Source organism: Rattus norvegicus, chromosome 4 (assembly GCF_036323735.1).
Source record: "Rattus norvegicus strain BN/NHsdMcwi chromosome 4, GRCr8, whole genome shotgun sequence".
Lineage (NCBI taxonomy): Eukaryota > Metazoa > Chordata > Mammalia > Rodentia > Muridae > Rattus > Rattus norvegicus.
The window spans coordinates 6,026,636-6,040,156 of record NC_086022.1 but is presented as its reverse complement, the minus strand read 5'-3'; the positions used below and the strand labels follow the sequence as shown (position 1 = coordinate 6,040,156).

Genomic DNA, 13,521 nt, shown 5'->3' with positions numbered 1-13,521 from the left:
AGCCAGGTAGGCCTGGCTTGCTATAAAAGAGTGTTTAGCCCCTTCTTGTTCTCTCTGCACCTTCTCTTTGATTCCCTGACCCCCTTTGCTTTCCCTGATCACTTTCTTCCTCGCACCCCCACCCCCCACCTGGCCAGCCTCTTCTCTTTCTCTGTCCTCTGTCACCTCTCTTTCTCTGCCCTATTCCCTCTCAATTCCCCTTCCCATGTCCCCAAATAAATTTTATTCTATACTAGACTTGTATGATTGTTTCCTGGAGGGTGGGGAAAAGGGATGCCTCAGCATGGACCTGCTGAAGCACCAACTCCCACCCCCATAGCTGGCTCTATAAAACATAACCTTGGCTGTTTACAAAAACACATCAAGAGGTATGTGGGACAAAAACAAGAGGCCACCTGTATTTAATTGGAATCTAAGACAAAGGGGAAACAAATAGGAGCAGAAGCAGTATTTAGAGAAATAATGGATCAGATCTGCCTAAAAATTAACAAGAAATCGTTTCACAGATTCAAGAACCTTGGCACATCCTATGTAGCATGGAAAGAAAATTTAAATATATTTTTTTCATGAAACTTCTAATAGTCAAGGATTAGGAGAAAACCTAGGAAGATTCTGGGAGAACATTTATTAACCGTAAAGAAGCAACGGTTATACAAATAGCTCAATATAACTATGAGGTCAAAAGATAATGGTATAACATCTCACAGGGATGGAATTAAAAACTGCCAATCTATAATCCTACAGCAATCTATAGTATCATCAAAATGAAGGCTAAAAAATGTTTTAGGCAACCAGAAAGGAAAGAAATCTTCTCCAATATGTAATAGTAGAACAATTAGAGGAAGAATGTAAACATGAAGGAAAATGATCACACACAAGTGTATTTGTATGTTGAATGTCCTCCAAAGGTCAATGTGCTAAAGATACAGTCTACAGGGGCTTGCTATTAGGAACTTGCTAGAAGGTCTTATGCCATCTTTAGGTCACTGGAGGCATGCTCTCAAAATGGCTTGCAGAAACCACTGGTTCTTTCCATTTTGCTTCCTGGCTTGTGATAGAAATTGATTGCTTTGGGTATACTTTTTCACCAAAATGTGTGATTCACTAGACACCCAAGCTGTAAGCTTGCTCTGTCTTAAACCAAAACATCCAAAATCCTTAAGCCCAAGTTTTGTTTTTTAAACTTTTTATTGATTCTTTGTGAATTATGCAGTCCAATCCCACTCATCTCCTGCTCCCTTTGTGTCTCCCCTCTGATCTGGCAACCTTTCCCTCCAAGCCCCCCCAAAATAAAATGAAACAAACAAACAAAAAATAAAAGCATCTTGCTTTGGAAGCCATAGTGTGTCATGGTCTGTCATACACTGTATACCCTTTGTTCACACATCTTTACTTGCAAATGTTCATTGCAATGTGCCTCTGGCTTCTGCTCCACTATCAACACTGGATCCTCACCAAGACTCGAAGAGTTTCTTGGGTATCCTGTTGTCATGTTGCCCTGTGTCATGGAGATCCTGCAGCTTTGGATCTTCAGAACTGACCCCTTCACAGGCTCCAGCAGTTCATCCATGGGGTAGATGTTAGGGTGGCCAACTCAAAGCCCTGGATCTGGGCCTGGGTGGTAGCTGAGTTGTTCAGTCCATCAGTGTTGGGAGCAGCCTCAAGATGTTGGAAGCAACCTTCATGTTAGATCAAAAGCAAATGTATTTTAGCCTTATGTTAGATCAAAAGCAATCATATTTCAGCCATACCTAAGCCTGCACCTGCAGTTCTGCTTGAACTCAATAGATAGAATAAATCTGGTTGTCAGGTTGCTTAGCACTGGTGGTCAGGTCACTAAGCAACCCACCCTTCTGTTCCTCCTGCTGACCAATTTACCCAGCCAATATCCTGGTCATCGAGCCAGGCCCATTCCTTTGTGGTTACCTAATTCCTCCCCACGTCCTGCTTCTATTAGTATATCATCTGCCTGAGAAAAATTAAAAATTGTCAGCTTGATCAGACCTTTTGACTTGCTGTCCATTCTTTGCCCCTCTTGTTCCCCATTCTCTCCTAGGTGGACCCCAGACCCTGGTTGACTGCCCTGAAGGACGGGGCACACCAGTTCTTTTGTACCCATATCACCAGGGCCACCTCTCCAGCACTGCCCAGGCTAGCTCACTCAAGTGCCTCAGCCAGCAAGGAGTGTGGGGCTTTCCCACTTTCATGCCCTCAGGAACAGTTTACCTATGCCTATACCATCAGGGTCATCTCTACTGTATTGTCCAGGTGAATTGCAGGGGCCATGAGTGCTTTCATGACTTTAGGGCCAGCTCTCCCACCTGCAGCAGGTGGTGAGGTGGATGAGTGGGGGAGTGCAAACATAGTTTTAAAAAAAATTAAAATTAATTAATTTACATCCCAGACACTGCCCCCTTCCTGTCCTCCCTTTCAGAGTCTTCCCCTCCACTCTAGCTCCCCTTTTCCTCTGAGAGGTGGGTCCCCTCCCTGGTAACCCCCACCCCCACCCCAGGTTCATGAAATCTCTGCAGGATTAGGCAAATCTTCTCTCATTGCACCAGACAAGGCAGCCCTGTTGGGGATCAGATTCTACAGTCAGATTTAGGGACAGCCTTCATTCCAGCTGTTGAGGGTTCCACTGGGAGACTGAGCTGTAGCATCTGCTATGTATGCAAATAAAAATTTTAAATAAGTTAATTAACTTAGGAATTTCGAAGCTGACTAAATTAAATGTAACTGAAAGAAAAAAAGAAGAACATCAAAAAATATATGACTTGATTGCTTCATGGTAACATACTATACTAAGTGAATCACATGATCTCCAGAGAAATTCTAAAAGAATATAACACAAACATTTATAACTAAACACCTAGTAACTACATAAAGCAACAAAACCATAAAAATACTTGATTAATTGGAAAAAGACTAAAAAGAATGAATGTATAAACACAGAGTAAATAAATAAGTACTATGGCTTTGAAGCATATTTGGCACCAATGACCACAGATGCCTGTGTGATGCTGGGGGTGGGGTGGGGTGGTTTACAAACACAGGGGCTGCTCCAAAATTTGAATAGCAAAAGAATTTTCTTTGACTACTATATAGATCCACAGAGGCTCCTCCACTTACAGTGGTTTTTAAGTGATGATAATCCCATTATAAATTGAAAATATTGTGTTGGCTAAATAAGAAATGTCTCAAAAAGCCTTATCAATTTGAATATGTGGTACTCAGTTGGTGGTACTGTTTGGTAAAATTATGGAACCTCCAGGAAGAAGTGACTTGCTGGAAGAAGTTCTATCAATGGGGTAGGATTTGAGGGTGTATAGCCTTCTCCACTTTCAGTATTCTCTCTCCATTGCTCTTTGTGTGCAGATGAAAATGTGCTCAACTGGTTTTCTGCACCTGTTGCTGAGCTTTCCCTGCCTTTTGCCATGCCATCCCTAGCATGATGGAATCTAGCCATTGTAAGGTTGTATGTGTTGATATTTTCTTATCAAAAGAAATGTAATTAATATAAGCATCACAACAGAAAATGCATTAAAGTCCTCTAACCCACCTAAAGCCATAGCTTAACAATGTCACACTTTGCAGGTTTCAGTTGCTTCTTTTATGGCCATGCGGCTGACAGACAGCTGCAGCTACTCAGGACCAGCTCAGCATCACAGGAAAGTATAATACTACCTATCATTTGGTTGTAAAGAGATCTAGGTTCAATCATTGTTTATTGAGTGAGTTCCCCTTTGCACTATTATAAGCTGACCATTACAAGACAGGAACTGTTTGTCATTAAGAAGCAGGATAAATATAAAAAGACTTGTAAGTGACCAGACATGCCTTGATATTGCATGACCCATAAAATCCGCCTTTCTGCACCATACACATCTTTCTTCAAAATAGTTTATCTTTCTTATGCTTTAGAGCAACAGGAAGCAAGAGAGCCACAAGTTACACTCACTGGGAGTTGAGAGAGGGATGTGGGTTACCAACTCTGAAAGAGTGAGCAGAAGTTAAACTGACTTTTTTTTTTATTAACTTGAGTATTTTTTATTTACATCCCCCTAATCCCTCCCCCTCCCCTTCTTTATTGGCGTTCCCCTCCCCATCCTCCCCCATTACCACCCTCCCCCCAAGAATCCCATTCACTGGGGGTCCAGCCTTGGCAGGACCCAGGGCTTCCCCTTCCACTGGTGCTCTTACTAGGATATTCATTGCTACCTATGAGGTCAGAGTCCAGGGTCAGTCCACGTATAGTCTTTGGGTAGTGGCTTAGTCCCTGGAAGCTCTGGTTGCTTGTCATAGTTGTTCATATGGGGTCTCAAGTCGCTTAAAGCTCTTCCAGTTCTTTCTCTGATTCCTTCAAAGGGGGTCCTGTTCTCAGTTAAGTGATTTGCTGCTGGCAATCGCCTCTGTATTTGCTGTATTCTGGCTGTGTCTCTCAGGAGAGATCTACATTCGGTTCCTGTCAGCCTGCACTTCTTTGCTTCATCCATCTTATCTAGTTTGGTGGCTGTATATGTATGGGCCACATGTGGGGCAGGCTCTGAATGGGTGTTCCTTCAGCCTCTGTTCTAAACTTTGCCTCAATATTCCCTCCTAAGGGTATTCTTGTTCCCCTTTTAAAGAAAGAGTGAAGCATTCACATTTTGATCATCCGTCTTGAGTTTCATGTGTTCTAGGCATCTAGGGCAATTCAAGCATTTGGGCTAATAGCCACTTATCAATGAATGCATACCATGTGTGTTTTTCTGTGATTGGGTTACCTCACTCAGGATGATATTTTCTAGTTCCATCCATCTGCCTGTGAATTTCATAAAGTCATTATTTTTGATAGCTGAGTAATATTCCATTGTGTAGATGTACCACATATTCTGTATCCATTCCTTTGTTGAAGGGCATCTGGGTTCTTTCCAGCTTCTGGCTATTATAAATAAGGCTGCAATGAACAGAGTGGAGCATGTGTCTTTGTTATATGTTGGGGCATCTTTTGGGTATATGCCCAAGAGAGGTATAGCTGGGTCCTCAGGTAGTTCAATGTCCAATTTTCTGAGGAACGTCCTGACTGATTTCCAGAATGGTTGTACCAGTCTGTAATCCCACCAACAATGGAGGAGTGTTCCTCTTTCTCCACATCCTCCACAGCACTTGCTGTCACCTGAGTTTTTGATCTTAGCCATTCTCATTGGTGTGATGTGAAATCTCAGGGTTGTTTTGATTTGCATTTCCCTTATGACTAAAGATGTTGAACATTTCTTTGGTGTTTCTCAGCCATTCGGCATTCCTCAGCTGTGAATTCTTTGTTTAGGTCTGAACCCCATTTTTTTTTCTCTTTTTTTCGGAGCTGGGGACCAAACCCAGTGCCTTGCGTTTGCTAGGCAAGTGGTCTACCACTGAGCTAAATCCCCAACCCCTGAACCCCATTTTTTAATAGAGTTATTTGTCTCCCTGCGGTCTAACTTCTTGAGTTCTTTGTATATTTTGGATATAAGCCCTCTATCTGTTGTAGGATTGGTAAAGATCTTTTCCCAATCTGTTGGTTGCCGTTTTGTCCTAACCACAGTGTCCTTTGCCTTACAGAAGCTTTGCAGTTTTATGAGATGCAATTTGTCGATTCTTGGTCTTAGAGCATAAGCCATTGGTGTTTTGTTCAGGAAATTTTTTCCAGTGCCCATGTGTTCGAGATGCTGCCCGAGTTTTTCTTCTATTAGTTTGAGTGTATCTGGTTTGATGTGGAGGTCCTTGATCCACTTGGACTTAAGCTTTGTACAGGGTGATAAGCATGGATCGATCTGCATTCTTCTACATGTTGTCCTCCAGTTGAATCAGAACCATTTGCTGAAAATGTTATCTTTTTTCCATTGGATGGTTTTGGCTCCTTTGTCAAAAAGAAGTATGGGCCTTGAATTCCTATTCTTTCCAGGACTTTTATCATGAAGGGATGTTGAATTTTGTCAAATGGTTTCTCAGCATCTAATGAAATGATCATGTGGTTTTGTTCTTTCAGTTTGTTTATATAATGGATCACGTTGATGGTTTTCCATATATTAAACCATCCCTGCATGCCTGGGATGAAGCCTACTTGATCATGGTGGATGATTGTTTTGATGTGCTCTTGGATATGGTTTGCCAGAATTTTATTGAGTATTTTTGCATCGATATACATAAGGGAAATTGGTCTGAAGTTCTCTTTCTTTGTTGGGTCTTTGTGTGGTTTAGGTATAAGAGTAATTGTGGCTTCATAGAAAGAATTCGGTAGTGCTCCATCTGTTTCAATTTTGTGGAATAGTTTGGATAGTATTGGTATGAGGTCTTCTATGAAGGTCTGATAGAATTCTGCACTAAACCCGTCTGGACCTGAGCTCTTTTTGGTTGGGAGACCTTTAATGACTGGTTCTATTTCGTTAGGAGTTATGGGGTTGTTGAAATGGTTTATCTGTTCCTGATTTAACTTCGGTACCTGGTATCTGTCTAGGAAATTGTCCATTTCCTGCAGATTTTCAAGTTTTGTTGAATATATGCTTTTGTAGTAGGATCTGATGATTTTTTGAATTTCCTCTGATTCTGTAGTTATGTCTCCCTTTTTATTTCTGATTTTGTTAATACGGAAACACTCTCTGTGTCCTCTCATTAGTCTGGCTAAGAGTTTATCTATCTTGGTGATTTTCTCAAAGAACCAACTTTTGGTTCTGTTGATTCTTTCTATGGTCCTTTTTGTTTCTACTTGGTTGATTTCAGCTCTGAGTTTGATTATTTCCTGCCTTCTACTCCTCCTGGGTGTATTTGCTTCTTTTTGTTCTAGAGCTTTTAGGTGTGCTGTCAAGCTGGTGACATATGCTCTCTCCTGTTTCTTTCTGCAGGCACTCAGCGCTATGAGTTTTCCTCTTAGCACAGCTTTCATTGTGTCCCATAAGTTTGGGTATGTTGTACCTTCATTTTCATTAAATTCTAAGAAGGCTTTAATTTCTTTCTTTATTTCTTCCTTGACCAGGTTATCATTGAGTAGAGCATTGTTCAACTTCCACATATGTGTGGGCGTTCTTCCCTTATTGTTATTGAAGACCAGCTTTAGGCCGTGGTGGTCTGATAGCACACATGGGATTATTTCTATCTTTCTGTACCTGTTGAGGCCCGTTTTTTGACCAATTATATGGTCAATTTTGGAGAAAGTACCATGAGGAACTGAGAAGAATGTACATCCTTTTGCTTTAGGATAGAATGTTCTATAAATATCTGTTAAGTCCATTTGGTTCATAACTTCTCTTAGTCTGTGTACATCTCGGTTAAATTTCTGTTTCCATGACCTGTCCATTGATGAGAGTGGGGTGTTGATATCTCCTACTATTATTGTGTGAGGTGCAATATGTGATTTGACGTTTAGTAAAGTTTCTTTTACGTATGTAGGTGCTCTTGTATTTGGGGCATAGATATTTAGGAGTTCATCTTGGTGGATTATTCCTTTGCTGAATATGAAGGGTCTTTCCTCATCTTTTTTGATGACTTTTGTTTGAAAATTGATTTTATTTGATATTAGAATGGCTACTCCAGCTTGCTTCTTCCAACCATTTGCTTGGAAAGTTGTATTCTAGCCTTTTACTCTGAGGTAGTGTCTGTCTTTGTCTTTGAGGTGTGTTTCCTGTAGGCAGCTGAATGCAGGATCCTCATTGCGTATCCAGTTTGTTAATCTATGTCTTTTTATTGGGAAGTTGAGACCATTGATGTTGAGAGATATTAAGGAATAGTTATTATTGCTTCCTGTTATATTCATATTTGGATGTGAGGTTATGTTTGTGTTCTTTTCTTCTCTTTGTTTTGTTGCCAAGACGATTAGTTTCTTGCTTTTTCTAGGGTGTAGCTTGACTTCTTATGTTGGGCTTTACCATTTATTATCCTTTGTAGTGCTGGATTTGTAGAAAGATATTGTGTAAATTTGGTTTTGTCATGGAATATCTTGGTTTCTCCACCTATGTTAATTGAGAGTTTTGCAGGATACAGTAACCTGGGCTGGCATTTGTGTTCTCTTAGGGTCTGTATGACATCTGTCCAGGATCTTCTGGCTTTAATAGTCTCTGGCGAAAAGTCTGGTGTGATTCTGGTAGGTCTGCCTTTGTATGTTACTTGACCTTTTTCCCTTACTGCTTTTAATATTCTTTCTTTATTTTGTGCATTTGATGTTTTGACTATTATGTGATGGGAGGAGTTTCTTTTCTGATCCAATCTATTTGGATTTCTGTAGGCTTCTTGTATGCTTATGGGCACCTCTTTCTTTAGGTTAGGGAAGTTTTCTTCTATGATTTTTTGAAGATATTTACTGGTCCTTTGAGCTGGGAATCTTCACTCTCTTCTATAACTATTATCCTTAGGTTTGATCTTTTCATTGAGTCCTGCATTTCCTGTATGTTTTGGATCAGTAGCTTTTTCCGTTTTACATTATCTTTAATAGTTGTGTCGATAATTTCTGTAGAGTCTTCTGCTCCTGAGATTCTCTCTTCTATCTCTTGTATTCTGTTGGTGAAGGTTGTATCTACGGCTCCTTGTCTCTTCCTTTGGTTTTCTATATCCAGGGTTGTTTCCCTGTGTTCTTTCTTGATTGCTTCTATTTCCATTTTTAATTCCTTCAACTGTTTGTTTTTTCGTGGAATTCTTTCAGGGATTTTTGTGATTCCTCTCTATAGGCTTCTATTTGTTTATTTATGTTTTCCTGTCTTTCTTGAAGTCCTCCGGCATCATGATCAAATATGATTTTGAATCTAGATCTTGCTTTTCTTGTGTGTTTGGATATTCAGTGTTTGCTTTGGTGGGAGAATTGGGCTCTGATGATGCCATGTAGTCTTGGTTTCTGTTGCTTGGGTTCCTGCGCTTGCCACTCGCCATCAGATTATCTCTGGTGTTACTTTGTTCTGCTATTTCTGACAGTGGCTAGCCTGTCCTATAGGCCTGTGTGTCAGGAGTGCTGTTGGCCTGTTTTCCTGTTTTCTTTTAGCCAGTTATGGGAACAGAGTGTTCTGCTTTAGGGCATGTAGTTTTTCCTCTCTACAGGTCTTCAGCTGTTCCTGTGGGCCTGTGTCCTGAGTCTACCAGGCAGGTCGCTTGGAGCAGAAAAGTTTGTCTTACCTGTGGTCCAATTTGCTTGTGGGGTGTTGATTATGAGCTTTCCTCGAGGGCAGCAACCAGGAGGACCTATGCTGCCCTTTCCGGGAGCCCCCGTGCACCAGGGTCCCAGATGGCGTTTGGTGTTTTCCTCTGGAATCAGAAATGTGGGCAGAGTGTAGTCTCTTCTGGTTTTTCCAGTGTGTCTGCCTCTCTGAAGGTTTAGCTCTCCCTCCCATGGGATTTGGGTGCAGAGAACTGTTTATTTTGTTGGTCCCTTCAGGTTCCAGCGGTGTCTCAGACTCAGGGGACCTGCGGCTCCAGTGCCCTTATCTACTGAATCCCAGAGGCTGTATACAGTTTCTTCTTGGGCCACGGAAGTGGGTAGGGGTGGGCAGTGTTGGTGGTCTCTTCCGCTCTGCAGTCTCAGGAGTGCTCACCTCTCTGGGCAGTGAGCTCTCCCTCCCACGGGGTTTGGGAGCAGTGAGCTGCAGGTTGGGATCAGCGAGGTTGGGAATCCAGCTAAAAACTGAAAGTGTCTGGTCCTAGAGGAATTTTGCCTCTGTGTGTCCTGAGGCCACCAGTCAGGTCGCTTGGAGCAGAAAAGTTGTTCTTACCTGTGGTCCCAAGGCTCAAGTTTGCTCGTGGGGTGTTGCTTATGAGCTCTCTGAGAGGGCAGCAACCAGGAGGACCTGTGATGCCCTTTCTGGAGCACCTGTGCACCTGGGTCCCAGATGGCGTTTGGTGTTTTCTTCTGGAGTCAGAAATGTGGGCAGAGTGTAGTCTCTTCTGGCTTCCCAGGCGTGTCTGCCTCTCTGAAGGTTTAGCTCTCCCTCCCCTATGCTGACTTTTAAAAGTTAGTTAGCTGATTAGATTTAATTTAAATGGAGACAACAATACATCTAAAACTATTGTCCTTCATTTTGAATTCCCATTTGTCTTTGTAAACATTTTATTTAAATGTATAAATACAACTGGTTATAGGTGAAATCCTGGGTGAACATGTATTCTTGACAAGGGATAGCCTTGTCAAGGACTCAAATGCCTCAGCTCCCTGGCAGTGAAGCTCAAAGGGATGGCAGAGCCTCTGGTCTGAATACAAATGTCCACAATGTGTGCAGAAATCATCCTCTGTAATTTTCTTCTTTTGGAAGTTTGTGGCTATACATTGCTCTCTTTCTTAGACTGCTCCTACTTCAATTAAATAAATTTGCCACCTTGTTCACCTGCATGTAATAATCTTGCCTCCTTGTTATCTGTATGCAATAACCTTGACTCCTTGTTTATCTGAGTGCAACAATTCCACCTCCCTGTTTGACAGCTTCTAGAGTGCCATGACCTTTTCATTAGAGAATCAATTCCACCCAACTCTAATTTTTCTGGGTCTGTGTGTTTGTCATGTGTGCATTCCCTTGCTGCCACACTCAGATCAATTTCTGGAGTAATGCAAGGATGTGGTAGCTAGGTATGGTTTCATCTCTTTAATATTAGGACTGGAGAGGTTGAAGCAGAAGGATCCTGAGTTCAGGACCAGCTGGTTAATATAGTAAAAATCTGATCTTTTGATGGTGTGTGTGTGTGTGTGTGTGTGTGTGTGTGTGTGTGGAGAGAGAGAGAGAGAGAGAGAGAGAGAGAGAGAGAGAGAGAGAGAGAAAGAGAGAGAGAGAGAGAACCTGGAACACTGTATAGCACGATGAGATATTGAACTTAGATCCTCTTGCCTATGCCAGTGATGGTTTGAATATGCTCAGCCCAGGGAATGGCACTATTAGAGGGTGTGACCCTCCAGTTAAAGTAGGGACTTATGGAGGATGGGTGATTAATAGAGTTTTGACTGATGTCTGTGACTCAAAGTAGGTCTAGTAGGTCTTTGAACACATCCTGTGATCATTTTCCCAGTTTTGGAATGTATAATTGGGACAGATAAACTTAGAAATTGGCAGAATTTTCACATTGGTTCCCTGACCTGTAGTGTGAGGGCTAGTATGGTTGGAAAAGCTAATGGAAGCCTTTAGAGTAGCCTCTGCAATTGAAAATAGTGAAACAAACCAGTACCATTTTCCTAGAGGAATTTCAGAAATTACTGCCACCGAGGACTTTAAAGATGCAGGGGTGGTGTTGCCTACTATATCTCCCTTTAATTCTCCTATCTGGCCAGTGCAGAAAACGGATGGATCATGGAGAATGACAGTTGACTATTGAAAACTAAATCAGGTAGTAACTCCAATTGCAGCTGCTGTACCAGATGTAGTATTGTTACTTGAACAAATTAACACATTTCCTGGTACCTGGTTTGTAGCTATTGACCTAGCAAATGCCTTCTTCTCAGTACCTGTCCATAAGGATCACCAGAAGCAATTTGTTTTCAGTTGGTAAGGCCAGCAGCATACCTTTACAGTTTTGCCTCAATGATATATTAACTCTCCTGCCCTGTGTCATAACTTAGTTAGAAAGGATCTTGATTGCCTCTTACACAAAATATCACATTGGTGCACTAGATTGATCACATTATGCTGATTGGACAAGTGAGCAGGAAGTAGCAACCACTTTGGACTCATTGATAAAACATATGCATATCAGAGGGGGGAAAATAAATCAAACCAAAATTCAAGGACCATCTACCTCAGTGAATTTTTTAGGGGTCCAATGGTGTGGGGCATGCAGAGATATTCCTTGTAAGGTGAAAGGTAAGTTATTGTACCTGGCACCTCCCATCACCAAGGAAGAAGCACAATGTTTAGTGGGTCTATTTGGATTATGGAGATAGCACCCTCCTCACTTTGGTATGTTACTTAAGCCCATTTACAAAGTGACTCAGAAAGCTGCTAGTTTTGTGGGGGGCCTGGAACAGAAGAAGGCTCTTCAACAGGTCCAGACTGCTGTGCAGGCTGCTCTACCACTTGGACCATATGATCCCCTTAGACCTGATAGTACTTGAGGTGTCAGTGGCAGATAGGGATGTTGTTTGGAACCTCTGGCAGGCCCCTGTAAGTGAATCACAGGAGAGACCTTTGGGATTTTGGAGCAAAGCTCTACCATAATCTGCAGATAACTATTCTCCCTTTGAAAAACAGCTCTTGGCCTGCTATTGGGCATTATTGAAAACTGAACATTTGACAATAGGGCACCAAATTACCATGTGACCTGAACTACCCATCATGAGTCCAAGTCATAAACTAGGACATGCACAGCAGCAGTCTACTATCAAATGGAAGTAGTATATATGAAGGCACAAGCAAGTTACATGAAGTTGCTCAAATGCTTATGGTTTCTACTCCTGTTACAATGAGATCTGCTGCCAAGCATGCACCTATAGCCACATGGGGTGTTCCCTATGGTCAGCTGACCAAAGAAGAGAAGACTAGGACCACAGTTTATTGGTGGCTTTGCATGTTATGTAGGCACCACCCATAAGTTGGTACCAGGGACTGGGGTATTGCTTTGATAGCTCTGATCCTGATTTTATTTTAAAGAATGTGGATTTTGAGACTGAATTTGGAAATCAGTGGAACGTTTTTAATGGGGTTTAATGAGCTATTCTAGTAGGAATATGGAAGACTTTGTTACTGAGAGTGATTTGAATTGTGCAGACCTGGCCCAAGATGTTTCAATGGAGAATTTCAATATGTGGCCTAGAGACTGTTTTTGTGGTATTTTGGTGAAGAATGAGTCTCCTCTGCCTGAGACTCTTAGCCTTAGTAAAGAGACTCAGATTAATTGCAATCACAAAGGAAGTCTCAAAAACACCCATTATAGACTTTGTTCTCTGGATAAGTCTCATGAAGAGCATTTTAAACAAGCATGGCAAGCTGAGAAAGAAAAAATATAAAATATATGGTTTGAGTATTAAAGGGGCATGAGGAAGTGAAATGGAACTGAATCCTAGGTTCAAGGATATTAAATTGAATTAAGGGAGTAATAACCTTGGGGCAAGATCCCATTCAGCTACATTTAGGTCCAGGCATTATAGTACAAGCCCCAGGAGGTAAAGACAAGCAGATCTCTGAGTTTAAGGCTAGCCTAGAACAGAACAAGTTCTAATCAAAGAAAAATTTAAATCCAGGCTTGTTGGAATTTAATACCAGTGCTTAGGAGACAAGCATGCAGATCTCTGAGTTCAAAGTCAGTCTTCAGAGCAAGTTTCAGCCAAAGTGAAGGAGTTGGAAAACAGAAAGCTGATGATAATAATGTAATAGAACAAGGGGGCCATGTTCCAGTAAGCAGCAGAACTTGGCAGCTTTGGCCACATGGTTCTGGCTTTAGAGTCCAGAATAGAAGGGACTACTGGGACAATGAGGCTGGTTAGCTGGAGCTAAGAAATTAGTGGTGATTAAGAAGACACTAGCATCACTGAGGTAAAATTTTCTGGAAAGTGTTTTCTGAGAGCACAAATAAGCTGTGTTCCAGAGATAGCCAAGGTTGTATCTTGTGCTG

General features: G+C 41.7%; 1 protein-coding gene across 2 annotated transcripts in view; it reads left to right on the top strand.

Moving 5' to 3' along the window:
• Dnajb6 (DnaJ heat shock protein family (Hsp40) member B6) overlaps positions 1-13,521 on the top strand; it is a 221,972-nt gene that overhangs the window by 191,896 nt on the left and 16,555 nt on the right. The window lies entirely within an intron of this gene.